The sequence below is a fragment of the Phalangium opilio genome, unplaced genomic scaffold (genome assembly GCF_054372755.1).
Source record: "Phalangium opilio isolate 3A_F unplaced genomic scaffold, DU_Popi_V2 ptg000094l_1, whole genome shotgun sequence".
In the NCBI taxonomy this organism is placed as follows: domain Eukaryota; kingdom Metazoa; phylum Arthropoda; class Arachnida; order Opiliones; family Phalangiidae; genus Phalangium; species Phalangium opilio.
In genome coordinates this window covers 3352721-3362751 of record NW_028324199.1, presented here as the reverse complement: position 1 = coordinate 3362751, position 10031 = coordinate 3352721, and the positions used below count along the sequence as shown (strand labels likewise).

The following is a 10031-nucleotide window of genomic DNA, read 5'->3' as shown; positions in this document are numbered from 1 at the left end:
CATGCTCAACTCATAGGCCTACCCTGTAGTTAGTTGCATTTAAATAGTCACTAAATTACCACTGCAAAAGCTCGGGTCCGTCCGGGATTTGAACCCGGGACCACTCACACCCGAAGCGAGTATCATACCCCTAGGCCAACGGACCATGTATGACACTGAAACATGCTCAACTCGTAGGCCTACAATAGAACTAGTAGCATTTGAACAGTCACTAAATTACCTCTGCAAAAACTCGGGTCCGTCCGGGATTTGAACCCGGGACCACTCACACCCAAAGCGAGTATCATACCCCTAGACCAACGGACCATGTATGAAATAAAACATGCTCAACTCATAGGCCTACCCTGTAGTTAGTTGCATTTAAATAGTCACTAAATTACCTCTGCAAAAACTCGGGTCCGTCCGGGATTTGAACCCGGGACCACTCACACCCGAAGCGAGTATCATACCCCTAGACCAACGGACGAAGTATGACACTGAAACATGCTCAGCTCGTAGTCCTTCAATTTAACTCGTTGCATTTGAATAGTCACCAAATTACCTCTGCAAAAACTCGGGTCCGTCCGGGATTTGAACCCGGGACCACTCACACCCGAAGCGAGTACCATACCCCTAGACCAACGGACCATGTATGACACTGAAACATGCTCAACTCGTAGGCCTACAATATAACTAGTTGCATTTAAATAGTCACTAAATTACCTCTGCAAAAACTCGGGTCCGTCCGGGATTTGAACCCGGGACCACTCACACCCAAAGCGAGTATCATACCCCTAGACCAACGGACCATGTATGAAATAAAACATGCTCAACTCATAGGCCTACCCTGTAGTTAGTTGCATTTAAATAGTCAATAAATTACCTCTGCAAAAACTCGGGTCCGTCCGGGATTTGAACCCGGGACCACTCACACCCAAAGCGAGTATCATACCCCTAGACCAACGGACCATGTATGAAATAAAACATGCTCAACTCATAGGCCTACCCTGTAGTTAGTTGCATTTAAATAGTCACTAAATTACCTCTGCAAAAACTCGGGTCCGTCCGGGATTTGACCCCGGGACCACTCGCACCCGAAGCGAGTATCATACCCCTAGGCCAACGGACCATGTATGACACTGAAACATGCTCAACTCGTAGGCCTACAATATAACTAGTTGCATTTGAATAGTCACTAAATTACCTCTGCAAAAACTCGGGTCCGTCCGGGATTTCAACCCGGGACCACTCACACCCGAAGCGAGTACCATACCCCTAGACCAACGGACCATGTATGACACTGAAACATGCTCAGCTCGTAGTCCTTCAATTTAACTCGTTGCATTTGAATAGTCACTAAATTACCTCTGCAAAAACTCGGGTCAGTCCGGGATTTGAACCCGGGACCACTCACACCCAAAGCGAGTATCATACCCCTAGACCAACGGACCATGTATGAAATAAAACATGCTCAACTCATAGGCCTACCCTGTAGTTAGTTGCATTTAAATAGTCACTAAATTACCTCTGCAAAAACTCGGGTCCGTCCGGGATTTGAACCCGGGACCACTCACACCCGAAGCGAGTATCATACCCCTGGAACAACGGACGAAGTATGACACTGAAACATGCTCAGCTCGAAGTCCTACAATTTAACTAGTTGCATTTAAATAGTCACTAAATTACCTCTGCAAAAACTCGGGTCCGTCCGGGATTTGAACCCGGGACCACTCACACCCGAAGCGAGTATCATACCCCTAGACCAACGGACGAAGTATGACACTGAAACATGCTCAGCTCGTAGTCCTTCAATTTAACTCGTTGCATTTGAATAGTCACCAAATTACCTCTGCAAAAACTCGGGTCCGTCCGGGATTTGAACCCGGGACCACTCACACCCAAAGCGAGTATCATACCCCTAGACCAACGGACCATGTATGAAATAAAACATGTTCAACTCATAGGCCTACCCTGTAGTTAGTTGCATTTAAATAGTCACTAAATTACCACTGCAAAAGCTCGGGTCCGTCCGGGATTTGAACCCGGGACCACTCACACCCGAAGCGAGTATCATACCCCTAGGCCAACGGACCATGTATGACACTGAAACATGCTCAACTCGTAGGCCTACAATAGAACTAGTAGCATTTGAACAGTCACTAAATTACCTCTGCAAAAACTCGGGTCCGTCCGGGATTTGAACCCGGGACCACTCACACCCAAAGCGAGTATCATACCCCTAGACCAACGGACCATGTATGAAATAAAACATGCTCAACTCATAGGCCTACCCTGTAGTTAGTTGCATTTAAATAGTCACTAAATTACCTCTGCAAAAACTCGGGTCCGTCCGGGATTTGAACCCGGGACCACTCACACCCGAAGCGAGTATCATACCCCTAGACCAACGGACGAAGTATGACACTGAAACATGCTCAGCTCGTAGTCCTTCAATTTAACTCGTTGCATTTGAATAGTCACCAAATTACCTCTGCAAAAACTCGGGTCCGTCCGGGATTTGAACCCGGGACCACTCACACCCGAAGCGAGTATCATACCCCTAGACCAACGGACGAAGTATGACACTGAAACATGCTCAGCTCGTAGTCCTTCAATTTAACTCGTTGCATTTGAATAGTCACCAAATTACCTCTGCAAAAACTCGGGTCCGTCCGGGATTTGAACCCGGGACCACTCACACCCAAAGCGAGTATCATACCCCTAGACCAACGGACCATGTATGAAATAAAACATGCTCAACTCATAGGCCTACCCTGTAGTTAGTTGCATTTAAATAGTCACTAAATTACCACTGCAAAAGCTCGGGTCCGTCCGGGATTTGAACCCGGGACCACTCACACCCGAAGCGAGTATCATACCCCTAGGCCAACGGACCATGTATGACACTGAAACATGCTCAACTCGTAGGCCTACAATAGAACTAGTAGCATTTGAACAGTCACTAAATTACCTCTGCAAAAACTCGGGTCCGTCCGGGATTTGAACCCGGGACCACTCACACCCAAAGCGAGTATCATACCCCTAGACCAACGGACCATGTATGAAATAAAACATGCTCAACTCATAGGCCTACCCTGTAGTTAGTTGCATTTAAATAGTCACTAAATTACCTCTGCAAAAACTCGGGTCCGTCCGGGATTTGAACCCGGGACCACTCACACCCGAAGCGAGTATCATACCCCTAGACCAACGGACGAAGTATGACACTGAAACATGCTCAGCTCGTAGTCCTTCAATTTAACTCGTTGCATTTGAATAGTCACCAAATTACCTCTGCAAAAACTCGGGTCCGTCCGGGATTTGAACCCGGGACCACTCACACCCGAAGCGAGTACCATACCCCTAGACCAACGGACCATGTATGACACTGAAACATGCTCAACTCGTAGGCCTACAATATAACTAGTTGCATTTAAATAGTCACTAAATTACCTCTGCAAAAACTCGGGTCCGTCCGGGATTTGAACCCGGGACCACTCACACCCAAAGCAGGTATCATACCCCTAGACCAACGGACCATGTATGAAATAAAACATGCTCAACTCATAGGCCTACCCTGTAGTTAGTTGCATTTAAATAGTCACTAAATTACCTCTGCAAAAACTCGGGTCCGTCCGGGATTTGAACCCGGGACCACTCACACCCGAAGCGAGTACCATACCCCTAGACCAACGGACCATGTATGACACTGAAACATGCTCAGCTCGTAGTCCTTCAATTTAACTCGTTGCATTTGAATAGTCACTAAATTACCTCTGCAAAAACTCGGGTCCGTCCGGGATTTGAACCCGGGACCACTCACACCCAAAGCGAGTATCATACCCCTAGACCAACGGACCATGTATGAAATAAAACATGCTCAACTCATAGGCCTACCCTGTAGTTAGTTGCATTTAAATAGTCACTAAATTACCTCTGCAAAAACTCGGGTCCGTCCGGGATTTGAACCCGGGACCACTCACACCCGAAGCGAGTATCATACCCCTGGAACAACGGACGAAGTATGACACTGAAACATGCTCAGCTCGAAGTCCTACAATTTAACTAGTTGCATTTAAATAGTCACTAAATTACCTCTGCAAAAACTCGGGTCCGTCCGGGATTTGAACCCGGGACCACTCACACCCGAAGCGAGTATCATACCCCTAGACCAACGGACGAAGTATGACACTGAAACATGCTCAGCTCGTAGTCCTTCAATTTAACTCGTTGCATTTGAATAGTCACCAAATTACCTCTGCAAAAACTCGGGTCCGTCCGGGATTTGAACCCGGGACCACTCACACCCAAAGCGAGTATCATACCCCTAGACCAACGGACCATGTATGAAATAAAACATGCTCAACTCATAGGCCTACCCTGTAGTTAGTTGCATTTAAATAGTCACTAAATTACCACTGCAAAAGCTCGGGTCCGTCCGGGATTTGAACCCGGGACCACTCACACCCGAAGCGAGTATCATACCCCTAGGCCAACGGACCATGTATGACACTGAAACATGCTCAACTCGTAGGCCTACAATAGAACTAGTAGCATTTGAACAGTCACTAAATTACCTCTGCAAAAACTCGGGTCCGTCCGGGATTTGAACCCGGGACCACTCACACCCAAAGCGAGTATCATACCCCTAGACCAACGGACCATGTATGAAATAAAACATGCTCAACTCATAGGCCTACCCTGTAGTTAGTTGCATTTAAATAGTCACTAAATTACCTCTGCAAAAACTCGGGTCCGTCCGGGATTTGAACCCGGGACCACTCACACCCGAAGCGAGTATCATACCCCTAGACCAACGGACGAAGTATGACACTGAAACATGCTCAGCTCGTAGTCCTTCAATTTAACTCGTTGCATTTGAATAGTCACCAAATTACCTCTGCAAAAACTCGGGTCCGTCCGGGATTTGAACCCGGGACCACTCACACCCGAAGCGAGTACCATACCCCTAGACCAACGGACCATGTATGACACTGAAACATGCTCAACTCGTAGGCCTACAATATAACTAGTTGCATTTAAATAGTCACTAAATTACCTCTGCAAAAACTCGGGTCCGTCCGGGATTTGAACCCGGGACCACTCACACCCAAAGCAGGTATCATACCCCTAGACCAACGGACCATGTATGAAATAAAACATGCTCAACTCATAGGCCTACCCTGTAGTTAGTTGCATTTAAATAGTCACTAAATTACCTCTGCAAAAACTCGGGTCCGTCCGGGATTTGAACCCGGGACCACTCACACCCGAAGCGAGTATCATACCCCTGGAACAACGGACGAAGTATGACACTGAAACATGCTCAGCTCGAAGTCCTACAATTTAACTAGTTGCATTTAAATAGTCACTAAATTACCTCTGCAAAAACTCGAGTCCGTCCGGGATTTGAACCCGGGACCACACACACCCGAAGCGAGTATCATACCCCTAGACCAACGGACGAAGTATGACACTGAAACATGCTCAGCTCGTAGTCCTTCAATTTAACTAGTTGCATTTAAATAGTCACTAAATTACCTCTGCAAAAACTCGGGTCCGTCCGGGATTTGAACCCGGGACCACTCACACCCAAAGCGAGTATCATACCCCTAGACCAACGGACCATGTATGAAATAAAACATGCTCAACTCATAGGCCTACCCTGTAGTTAGTTGCATTTAAATAGTCACTAAATTACCTCTGCAAAAACTCGGGTCCGTCCGGGATTTGAACCCGGGACCACTCACACCCGAAGCGAGTATCATACCCCTAGACCAACGGACGAAGTATGACACTGAAACATGCTCAACTCGTAGGCCTACAATATAACTAGTTGCATTTAAATAGTCACTAAATTACCTCTGCAAAAACTCGGGTCCGTCCGGGATTTGAACCCGGGACCACTCACACCCAAAGCGAGTATCATACCCCTAGACCAACGGACCATGTATGAAATAAAACATGCTCAACTCATAGGCCTACCCTGTAGTTAGTTGCATTTAAATAGTCACTAAATTACCACTGCAAAAGCTCGGGTCCGTCCGGGATTTGAACCCGGGACCACTCACACCCGAAGCGAGTATCATACCCCTAGGCCAACGGACCATGTATGACACTGAAACATGCTCAACTCGTAGGCCTACAATAGAACTAGTAGCATTTGAACAGTCACTAAATTACCTCTGCAAAAACTCGGGTCCGTCCGGGATTTGAACCCGGGACCACTCACACCCAAAGCGAGTATCATACCCCTAGACCAACGGACCATGTATGAAATAAAACATGCTCAACTCATAGGCCTACCCTGTAGTTAGTTGCATTTAAATAGTCACTAAATTACCTCTGCAAAAACTCGGGTCCGTCCGGGATTTGAACCCGGGACCACTCACACCCGAAGCGAGTATCATACCCCTAGACCAACGGACGAAGTATGACACTGAAACATGCTCAGCTCGTAGTCCTTCAATTTAACTCGTTGCATTTGAATAGTCACCAAATTACCTCTGCAAAAACTCGGGTCCGTCCGGGATTTGAACCCGGGACCACTCACACCCGAAGCGAGTACCATACCCCTAGACCAACGGACCATGTATGACACTGAAACATGCTCAACTCGTAGGCCTACAATATAACTAGTTGCATTTAAATAGTCACTAAATTACCTCTGCAAAAACTCGGGTCCGTCCGGGATTTGAACCCGGGACCACTCACACCCAAAGCGAGTATCATACCCCTAGACCAACGGACCATGTATGAAATAAAACATGCTCAACTCATAGGCCTACCCTGTAGTTAGTTGCATTTAAATAGTCACTAAATTACCTCTGCAAAAACTCGGGTCCGTCCGGGATTTGAACCCGGGACCACTCACACCCAAAGCGAGTATCATACCCCTAGACCAACGGACCATGTATGAAATAAAACATGCTCAACTCGTAGGCCTACCCTGTAGTTAGTTGCATTTAAATAGTCACTAAATTACCTCTGCAAAAGCTCGGGTCCGTCCGGGATTTGAACCCGGGACCACTCACACCCGAAGCGAGTATCATACCCCTAGGCCAACGGACCATGTATGACACTGAAACATGCTCAACTCGTAGGCCTACAATATAACTAGTTGCATTTGAATAGTCACTAAATTACCTCTGCAAAAACTCGGGTCCGTCCGGGATTTGAACCCGGGACCACTCACACCCGAAGCGAGTATCATACCCCTAGACCAACGGACGAAGTATGACAATGAAACATGCTCAGCTCGTAGTCCTTCAATTTAACTCGTTGCATTTGAATAGTCACCAAATTACCTCTGCAAAAACTCGGGTCCGTCCGGGATTTGAACCCGGGACCACTCACACCCGAAGCGAGTACCATACCCCTAGACCAACGGACCATGTACGACACTGAAACATGCTCAACTCGTAGGCCTACAATATAACTAGTTGCATTTAAATAGTCACTAAATTACCTCTGCAAAAACTCGGGTCCGTCCGGGATTTGAACCCGGGATCACTCACACCCAAAGCGAGTATCATACCCCTATACCAACGGACCGTGTATGAAATAAAACATGCTCAACTCATAGGCCTACCCTGTAGTTAGTTGCATTTAAATAGTCACTAAATTACCTCTGCAAAAGCTCGGGTCCGTCCGGGATTTGAACCCGGTACCACTCACACCCGAAGCGAGTATCATACCCCTAGGCCAACGGACCATGTATGACACTGAAACATGATCAACTCGTAGGCCTACAATAGAACTAGTAGCATTTGAATAGTCACTAAATTACCTCTGCAAAAACTCGGGTCCGTCCGGGATTTGAACCCGGGACCACTCACACCCGAAGCGAGTATCATACCCCTAGGCCAACGGACCATGTATGACACTGAAACATGCTCAGCTCGTAGTCCTACAATTTAACTAGTTGCATTTAAATAGTCACTAAATTACCTCTGCAAAAACTCGGGTCCGTCCGGGATTTGAACCCGGGACCACTCACACCCGAAGCGAGTATCATACCCCTAGACCAACGTACCATGTATGAAATAAAACATGCTCAACTCATAGGCCTACCCTGTAGTTAGTTGCATTTAAATAGTCACTAAATTACCTCTGCAAAAACTCGGGTCCGTCCGGGATTTGACCCCGGGACCACTCGCACCCGAAGCGAGTATCATACCCCTAGGCCAACGGACCATGTATGACACTGAAACATGCTCAACTCGTAGGCCTACAATATAACTAGTTGCATTTGAATAGTCACTAAATTACCTCTGCAAAAACTCGGGTCCGTCCGGGATTTGAACCCGGGACCACTCACACCCGAAGCGAGTATCATACCCCTAGACCAACGGACGAAGTATGACACTGAAACATGCTCAGCTCGTAGTCCTTCAATTTAACTCGTTGCATTTGAATAGTCACCAAATTACCTCTGCAAAAACTCGGGTCCGTCCGGGATTTGAACCCGGGACCACTCACACCCGAAGCGAGTACCATACCCCTAGACCAACGGACCATGTATGACACTGAAACATGCTCAGCTCGTAGTCCTTCAATTTAACTCGTTGCATTTGAATAGTCACTAAATTACCTCTGCAAAAACTCGGGTCCGTCCGGGATTTGAACCCGGGACCACTCACACCCAAAGCAGGTATCATACCCCTAGACCAACGGACCATGTATGAAATAAAACATGCTCAACTCATAGGCCTACCCTGTAGTTAGTTGCATTTAAATAGTCACTAAATTACCTCTGCAAAAACTCGGGTCCGTCCGGAATTTGAACCCGGGACCACTCACACCCGAAGCGAGTATCATACCCCTGGAACAACGGACGAAGTATGACACTGAAACATGCTCAGCTCGAAGTCCTACAATTTAACTAGTTGCATTTAAATAGTCACTAAGTTACCTCTGCAAAAACTCGGGTCCGTCCGGGATTTGAACCCGGGACCACTCACACCCGAAGCGAGTATCATACCCCTAGACCAACGGACGAAGTATGACACTGAAACATGCTCAGCTCGTAGTCCTTCAATTTAACTAGTTGCATTTAAATAGTCACTAAATTACCTCTGCAAAAACTCGGGTCCGTCCGGGATTTGAACCCGGGACCACTCACACCCAAAGCGAGTATCATACCCCTAGACCAACGGACCATGTATGAAATAAAACATGCTCAACTCATAGGCCTACCCTGTAGTTAGTTGCATTTAAATAGTCACTAAATTACCTCTGCAAAAACTCGGGTCCGTCCGGGATTTGAACCCGGGACCACTCACACCCGAAGCGAGTATCATACCCCTAGACCAACGGACGAAGTATGACACTGAAACATGCTCAACTCGTAGGCCTACAATATAACTAGTTGCATTTAAATAGTCACTAAATTACCTCTGCAAAAACTCGGGTCCGTCCGGGATTTGAACCCGGGACCACTCACACCCAAAGCGAGTATCATACCCCTAGACCAACGGACCATGTATGAAATAAAACATGCTCAACTCATAGGCCTACCCTGTAGTTAGTTGCATTTAAATAGTCACTAAATTACCTCTGCAAAAACTCGGGTCCGTCCGGGATTTGAACCCGGGACCACTCACACCCAAAGCGAGTATCATACCCCTAGACCAACGGACCATGTATGAAATAAAACATGCTCAACTCATAGGCCTACCCTGTAGTTAGTTGCATTTAAATAGTCACTAAATTACCTCTGCAAAAACTCGGGTCCGTCCGGGATTTGACCCCGGGACCACTCGCACCCGAAGCGAGTATCATACCCCTAGGCCAACGGACCATGTATGACACTGAAACATGCTCAACTCGTAGGCCTACAATATAACTAGTTGCATTTGAATAGTCACTAAATTACCTCTGCAAAAACTCGGGTCCGTCCGGGATTTGAACCCGGGACCACTCACACCCGAAGCGAGTATCATACCCCTAGACCAACGGACGAAGTATGACACTGAAACATGCTCAGCTCGTAGTCCTTCAATTTAACTCGTTGCATTTGAATAGTCACCAAATTACCTCTGCAAAAACTC

The 10031-nt window shown here is 47.0% G+C and overlaps 46 non-coding genes across 46 annotated transcripts; all 46 read right to left on the bottom strand.

Moving 5' to 3' along the window:
* Nucleotides 1-73: 73 nt before the first annotated feature.
* TRNAP-CGG (transfer RNA proline (anticodon CGG)) lies at nt 74-145 on the bottom strand. Its single transcript has one exon. It is a non-coding gene; the product is annotated as a tRNA-Pro (tRNA).
* An 89-nt stretch (nt 146-234) lies between these two features.
* On the bottom strand, nt 235-306 carry TRNAP-UGG (transfer RNA proline (anticodon UGG)). Its single transcript has one exon. It is a non-coding gene; the product is annotated as a tRNA-Pro (tRNA).
* An 86-nt stretch (nt 307-392) lies between these two features.
* Nucleotides 393-466, bottom strand: TRNAP-CGG (transfer RNA proline (anticodon CGG)). The gene has a single exon. It is a non-coding gene; the product is annotated as a tRNA-Pro (tRNA).
* Nucleotides 467-555: 89 nt separating this feature from the next.
* Nucleotides 556-627, bottom strand: TRNAP-CGG (transfer RNA proline (anticodon CGG)). Its single transcript has one exon. It is a non-coding gene; the product is annotated as a tRNA-Pro (tRNA).
* Nucleotides 628-716: 89 nt separating this feature from the next.
* TRNAP-UGG (transfer RNA proline (anticodon UGG)) lies at nt 717-788 on the bottom strand. The gene has a single exon. It is a non-coding gene; the product is annotated as a tRNA-Pro (tRNA).
* An 88-nt stretch (nt 789-876) lies between these two features.
* Nucleotides 877-948, bottom strand: TRNAP-UGG (transfer RNA proline (anticodon UGG)). The gene has a single exon. It is a non-coding gene; the product is annotated as a tRNA-Pro (tRNA).
* Nucleotides 949-1677: 729 nt separating this feature from the next.
* TRNAP-CGG (transfer RNA proline (anticodon CGG)) lies at nt 1678-1751 on the bottom strand. The gene has a single exon. It is a non-coding gene; the product is annotated as a tRNA-Pro (tRNA).
* Nucleotides 1752-1840: 89 nt separating this feature from the next.
* TRNAP-UGG (transfer RNA proline (anticodon UGG)) lies at nt 1841-1912 on the bottom strand. The gene has a single exon. It is a non-coding gene; the product is annotated as a tRNA-Pro (tRNA).
* An 88-nt stretch (nt 1913-2000) lies between these two features.
* On the bottom strand, nt 2001-2072 carry TRNAP-CGG (transfer RNA proline (anticodon CGG)). The gene has a single exon. It is a non-coding gene; the product is annotated as a tRNA-Pro (tRNA).
* An 89-nt stretch (nt 2073-2161) lies between these two features.
* TRNAP-UGG (transfer RNA proline (anticodon UGG)) lies at nt 2162-2233 on the bottom strand. The gene has a single exon. It is a non-coding gene; the product is annotated as a tRNA-Pro (tRNA).
* An 86-nt stretch (nt 2234-2319) lies between these two features.
* TRNAP-CGG (transfer RNA proline (anticodon CGG)) lies at nt 2320-2393 on the bottom strand. Its single transcript has one exon. It is a non-coding gene; the product is annotated as a tRNA-Pro (tRNA).
* Nucleotides 2394-2480: 87 nt separating this feature from the next.
* TRNAP-CGG (transfer RNA proline (anticodon CGG)) lies at nt 2481-2554 on the bottom strand. Its single transcript has one exon. It is a non-coding gene; the product is annotated as a tRNA-Pro (tRNA).
* An 89-nt stretch (nt 2555-2643) lies between these two features.
* Nucleotides 2644-2715, bottom strand: TRNAP-UGG (transfer RNA proline (anticodon UGG)). The gene has a single exon. It is a non-coding gene; the product is annotated as a tRNA-Pro (tRNA).
* Nucleotides 2716-2803: 88 nt separating this feature from the next.
* Nucleotides 2804-2875, bottom strand: TRNAP-CGG (transfer RNA proline (anticodon CGG)). The gene has a single exon. It is a non-coding gene; the product is annotated as a tRNA-Pro (tRNA).
* An 89-nt stretch (nt 2876-2964) lies between these two features.
* Nucleotides 2965-3036, bottom strand: TRNAP-UGG (transfer RNA proline (anticodon UGG)). Its single transcript has one exon. It is a non-coding gene; the product is annotated as a tRNA-Pro (tRNA).
* An 86-nt stretch (nt 3037-3122) lies between these two features.
* Nucleotides 3123-3196, bottom strand: TRNAP-CGG (transfer RNA proline (anticodon CGG)). Its single transcript has one exon. It is a non-coding gene; the product is annotated as a tRNA-Pro (tRNA).
* An 89-nt stretch (nt 3197-3285) lies between these two features.
* On the bottom strand, nt 3286-3357 carry TRNAP-CGG (transfer RNA proline (anticodon CGG)). The gene has a single exon. It is a non-coding gene; the product is annotated as a tRNA-Pro (tRNA).
* A 249-nt stretch (nt 3358-3606) lies between these two features.
* Nucleotides 3607-3678, bottom strand: TRNAP-CGG (transfer RNA proline (anticodon CGG)). The gene has a single exon. It is a non-coding gene; the product is annotated as a tRNA-Pro (tRNA).
* Nucleotides 3679-3767: 89 nt separating this feature from the next.
* On the bottom strand, nt 3768-3839 carry TRNAP-UGG (transfer RNA proline (anticodon UGG)). The gene has a single exon. It is a non-coding gene; the product is annotated as a tRNA-Pro (tRNA).
* Nucleotides 3840-4086: 247 nt separating this feature from the next.
* On the bottom strand, nt 4087-4160 carry TRNAP-CGG (transfer RNA proline (anticodon CGG)). The gene has a single exon. It is a non-coding gene; the product is annotated as a tRNA-Pro (tRNA).
* An 89-nt stretch (nt 4161-4249) lies between these two features.
* TRNAP-UGG (transfer RNA proline (anticodon UGG)) lies at nt 4250-4321 on the bottom strand. Its single transcript has one exon. It is a non-coding gene; the product is annotated as a tRNA-Pro (tRNA).
* An 88-nt stretch (nt 4322-4409) lies between these two features.
* Nucleotides 4410-4481, bottom strand: TRNAP-CGG (transfer RNA proline (anticodon CGG)). Its single transcript has one exon. It is a non-coding gene; the product is annotated as a tRNA-Pro (tRNA).
* Nucleotides 4482-4570: 89 nt separating this feature from the next.
* Nucleotides 4571-4642, bottom strand: TRNAP-UGG (transfer RNA proline (anticodon UGG)). The gene has a single exon. It is a non-coding gene; the product is annotated as a tRNA-Pro (tRNA).
* An 86-nt stretch (nt 4643-4728) lies between these two features.
* TRNAP-CGG (transfer RNA proline (anticodon CGG)) lies at nt 4729-4802 on the bottom strand. The gene has a single exon. It is a non-coding gene; the product is annotated as a tRNA-Pro (tRNA).
* Nucleotides 4803-4891: 89 nt separating this feature from the next.
* Nucleotides 4892-4963, bottom strand: TRNAP-CGG (transfer RNA proline (anticodon CGG)). The gene has a single exon. It is a non-coding gene; the product is annotated as a tRNA-Pro (tRNA).
* A 571-nt stretch (nt 4964-5534) lies between these two features.
* TRNAP-UGG (transfer RNA proline (anticodon UGG)) lies at nt 5535-5606 on the bottom strand. The gene has a single exon. It is a non-coding gene; the product is annotated as a tRNA-Pro (tRNA).
* An 86-nt stretch (nt 5607-5692) lies between these two features.
* Nucleotides 5693-5766, bottom strand: TRNAP-CGG (transfer RNA proline (anticodon CGG)). The gene has a single exon. It is a non-coding gene; the product is annotated as a tRNA-Pro (tRNA).
* An 89-nt stretch (nt 5767-5855) lies between these two features.
* TRNAP-UGG (transfer RNA proline (anticodon UGG)) lies at nt 5856-5927 on the bottom strand. The gene has a single exon. It is a non-coding gene; the product is annotated as a tRNA-Pro (tRNA).
* Nucleotides 5928-6015: 88 nt separating this feature from the next.
* On the bottom strand, nt 6016-6087 carry TRNAP-CGG (transfer RNA proline (anticodon CGG)). Its single transcript has one exon. It is a non-coding gene; the product is annotated as a tRNA-Pro (tRNA).
* Nucleotides 6088-6176: 89 nt separating this feature from the next.
* Nucleotides 6177-6248, bottom strand: TRNAP-UGG (transfer RNA proline (anticodon UGG)). Its single transcript has one exon. It is a non-coding gene; the product is annotated as a tRNA-Pro (tRNA).
* Nucleotides 6249-6334: 86 nt separating this feature from the next.
* Nucleotides 6335-6408, bottom strand: TRNAP-CGG (transfer RNA proline (anticodon CGG)). Its single transcript has one exon. It is a non-coding gene; the product is annotated as a tRNA-Pro (tRNA).
* An 89-nt stretch (nt 6409-6497) lies between these two features.
* On the bottom strand, nt 6498-6569 carry TRNAP-CGG (transfer RNA proline (anticodon CGG)). The gene has a single exon. It is a non-coding gene; the product is annotated as a tRNA-Pro (tRNA).
* Nucleotides 6570-6658: 89 nt separating this feature from the next.
* TRNAP-UGG (transfer RNA proline (anticodon UGG)) lies at nt 6659-6730 on the bottom strand. The gene has a single exon. It is a non-coding gene; the product is annotated as a tRNA-Pro (tRNA).
* Nucleotides 6731-6818: 88 nt separating this feature from the next.
* Nucleotides 6819-6890, bottom strand: TRNAP-UGG (transfer RNA proline (anticodon UGG)). Its single transcript has one exon. It is a non-coding gene; the product is annotated as a tRNA-Pro (tRNA).
* An 88-nt stretch (nt 6891-6978) lies between these two features.
* TRNAP-CGG (transfer RNA proline (anticodon CGG)) lies at nt 6979-7050 on the bottom strand. The gene has a single exon. It is a non-coding gene; the product is annotated as a tRNA-Pro (tRNA).
* An 87-nt stretch (nt 7051-7137) lies between these two features.
* TRNAP-CGG (transfer RNA proline (anticodon CGG)) lies at nt 7138-7211 on the bottom strand. The gene has a single exon. It is a non-coding gene; the product is annotated as a tRNA-Pro (tRNA).
* Nucleotides 7212-7300: 89 nt separating this feature from the next.
* TRNAP-CGG (transfer RNA proline (anticodon CGG)) lies at nt 7301-7372 on the bottom strand. Its single transcript has one exon. It is a non-coding gene; the product is annotated as a tRNA-Pro (tRNA).
* Nucleotides 7373-7782: 410 nt separating this feature from the next.
* Nucleotides 7783-7854, bottom strand: TRNAP-CGG (transfer RNA proline (anticodon CGG)). The gene has a single exon. It is a non-coding gene; the product is annotated as a tRNA-Pro (tRNA).
* Nucleotides 7855-8262: 408 nt separating this feature from the next.
* Nucleotides 8263-8336, bottom strand: TRNAP-CGG (transfer RNA proline (anticodon CGG)). Its single transcript has one exon. It is a non-coding gene; the product is annotated as a tRNA-Pro (tRNA).
* An 89-nt stretch (nt 8337-8425) lies between these two features.
* Nucleotides 8426-8497, bottom strand: TRNAP-CGG (transfer RNA proline (anticodon CGG)). Its single transcript has one exon. It is a non-coding gene; the product is annotated as a tRNA-Pro (tRNA).
* Nucleotides 8498-8905: 408 nt separating this feature from the next.
* Nucleotides 8906-8979, bottom strand: TRNAP-CGG (transfer RNA proline (anticodon CGG)). The gene has a single exon. It is a non-coding gene; the product is annotated as a tRNA-Pro (tRNA).
* Nucleotides 8980-9068: 89 nt separating this feature from the next.
* TRNAP-UGG (transfer RNA proline (anticodon UGG)) lies at nt 9069-9140 on the bottom strand. The gene has a single exon. It is a non-coding gene; the product is annotated as a tRNA-Pro (tRNA).
* An 86-nt stretch (nt 9141-9226) lies between these two features.
* On the bottom strand, nt 9227-9300 carry TRNAP-CGG (transfer RNA proline (anticodon CGG)). Its single transcript has one exon. It is a non-coding gene; the product is annotated as a tRNA-Pro (tRNA).
* An 89-nt stretch (nt 9301-9389) lies between these two features.
* TRNAP-UGG (transfer RNA proline (anticodon UGG)) lies at nt 9390-9461 on the bottom strand. The gene has a single exon. It is a non-coding gene; the product is annotated as a tRNA-Pro (tRNA).
* Nucleotides 9462-9549: 88 nt separating this feature from the next.
* Nucleotides 9550-9621, bottom strand: TRNAP-UGG (transfer RNA proline (anticodon UGG)). Its single transcript has one exon. It is a non-coding gene; the product is annotated as a tRNA-Pro (tRNA).
* Nucleotides 9622-9868: 247 nt separating this feature from the next.
* On the bottom strand, nt 9869-9942 carry TRNAP-CGG (transfer RNA proline (anticodon CGG)). Its single transcript has one exon. It is a non-coding gene; the product is annotated as a tRNA-Pro (tRNA).
* Between the last annotated feature and the right edge of the window lie 89 nt (nt 9943-10031).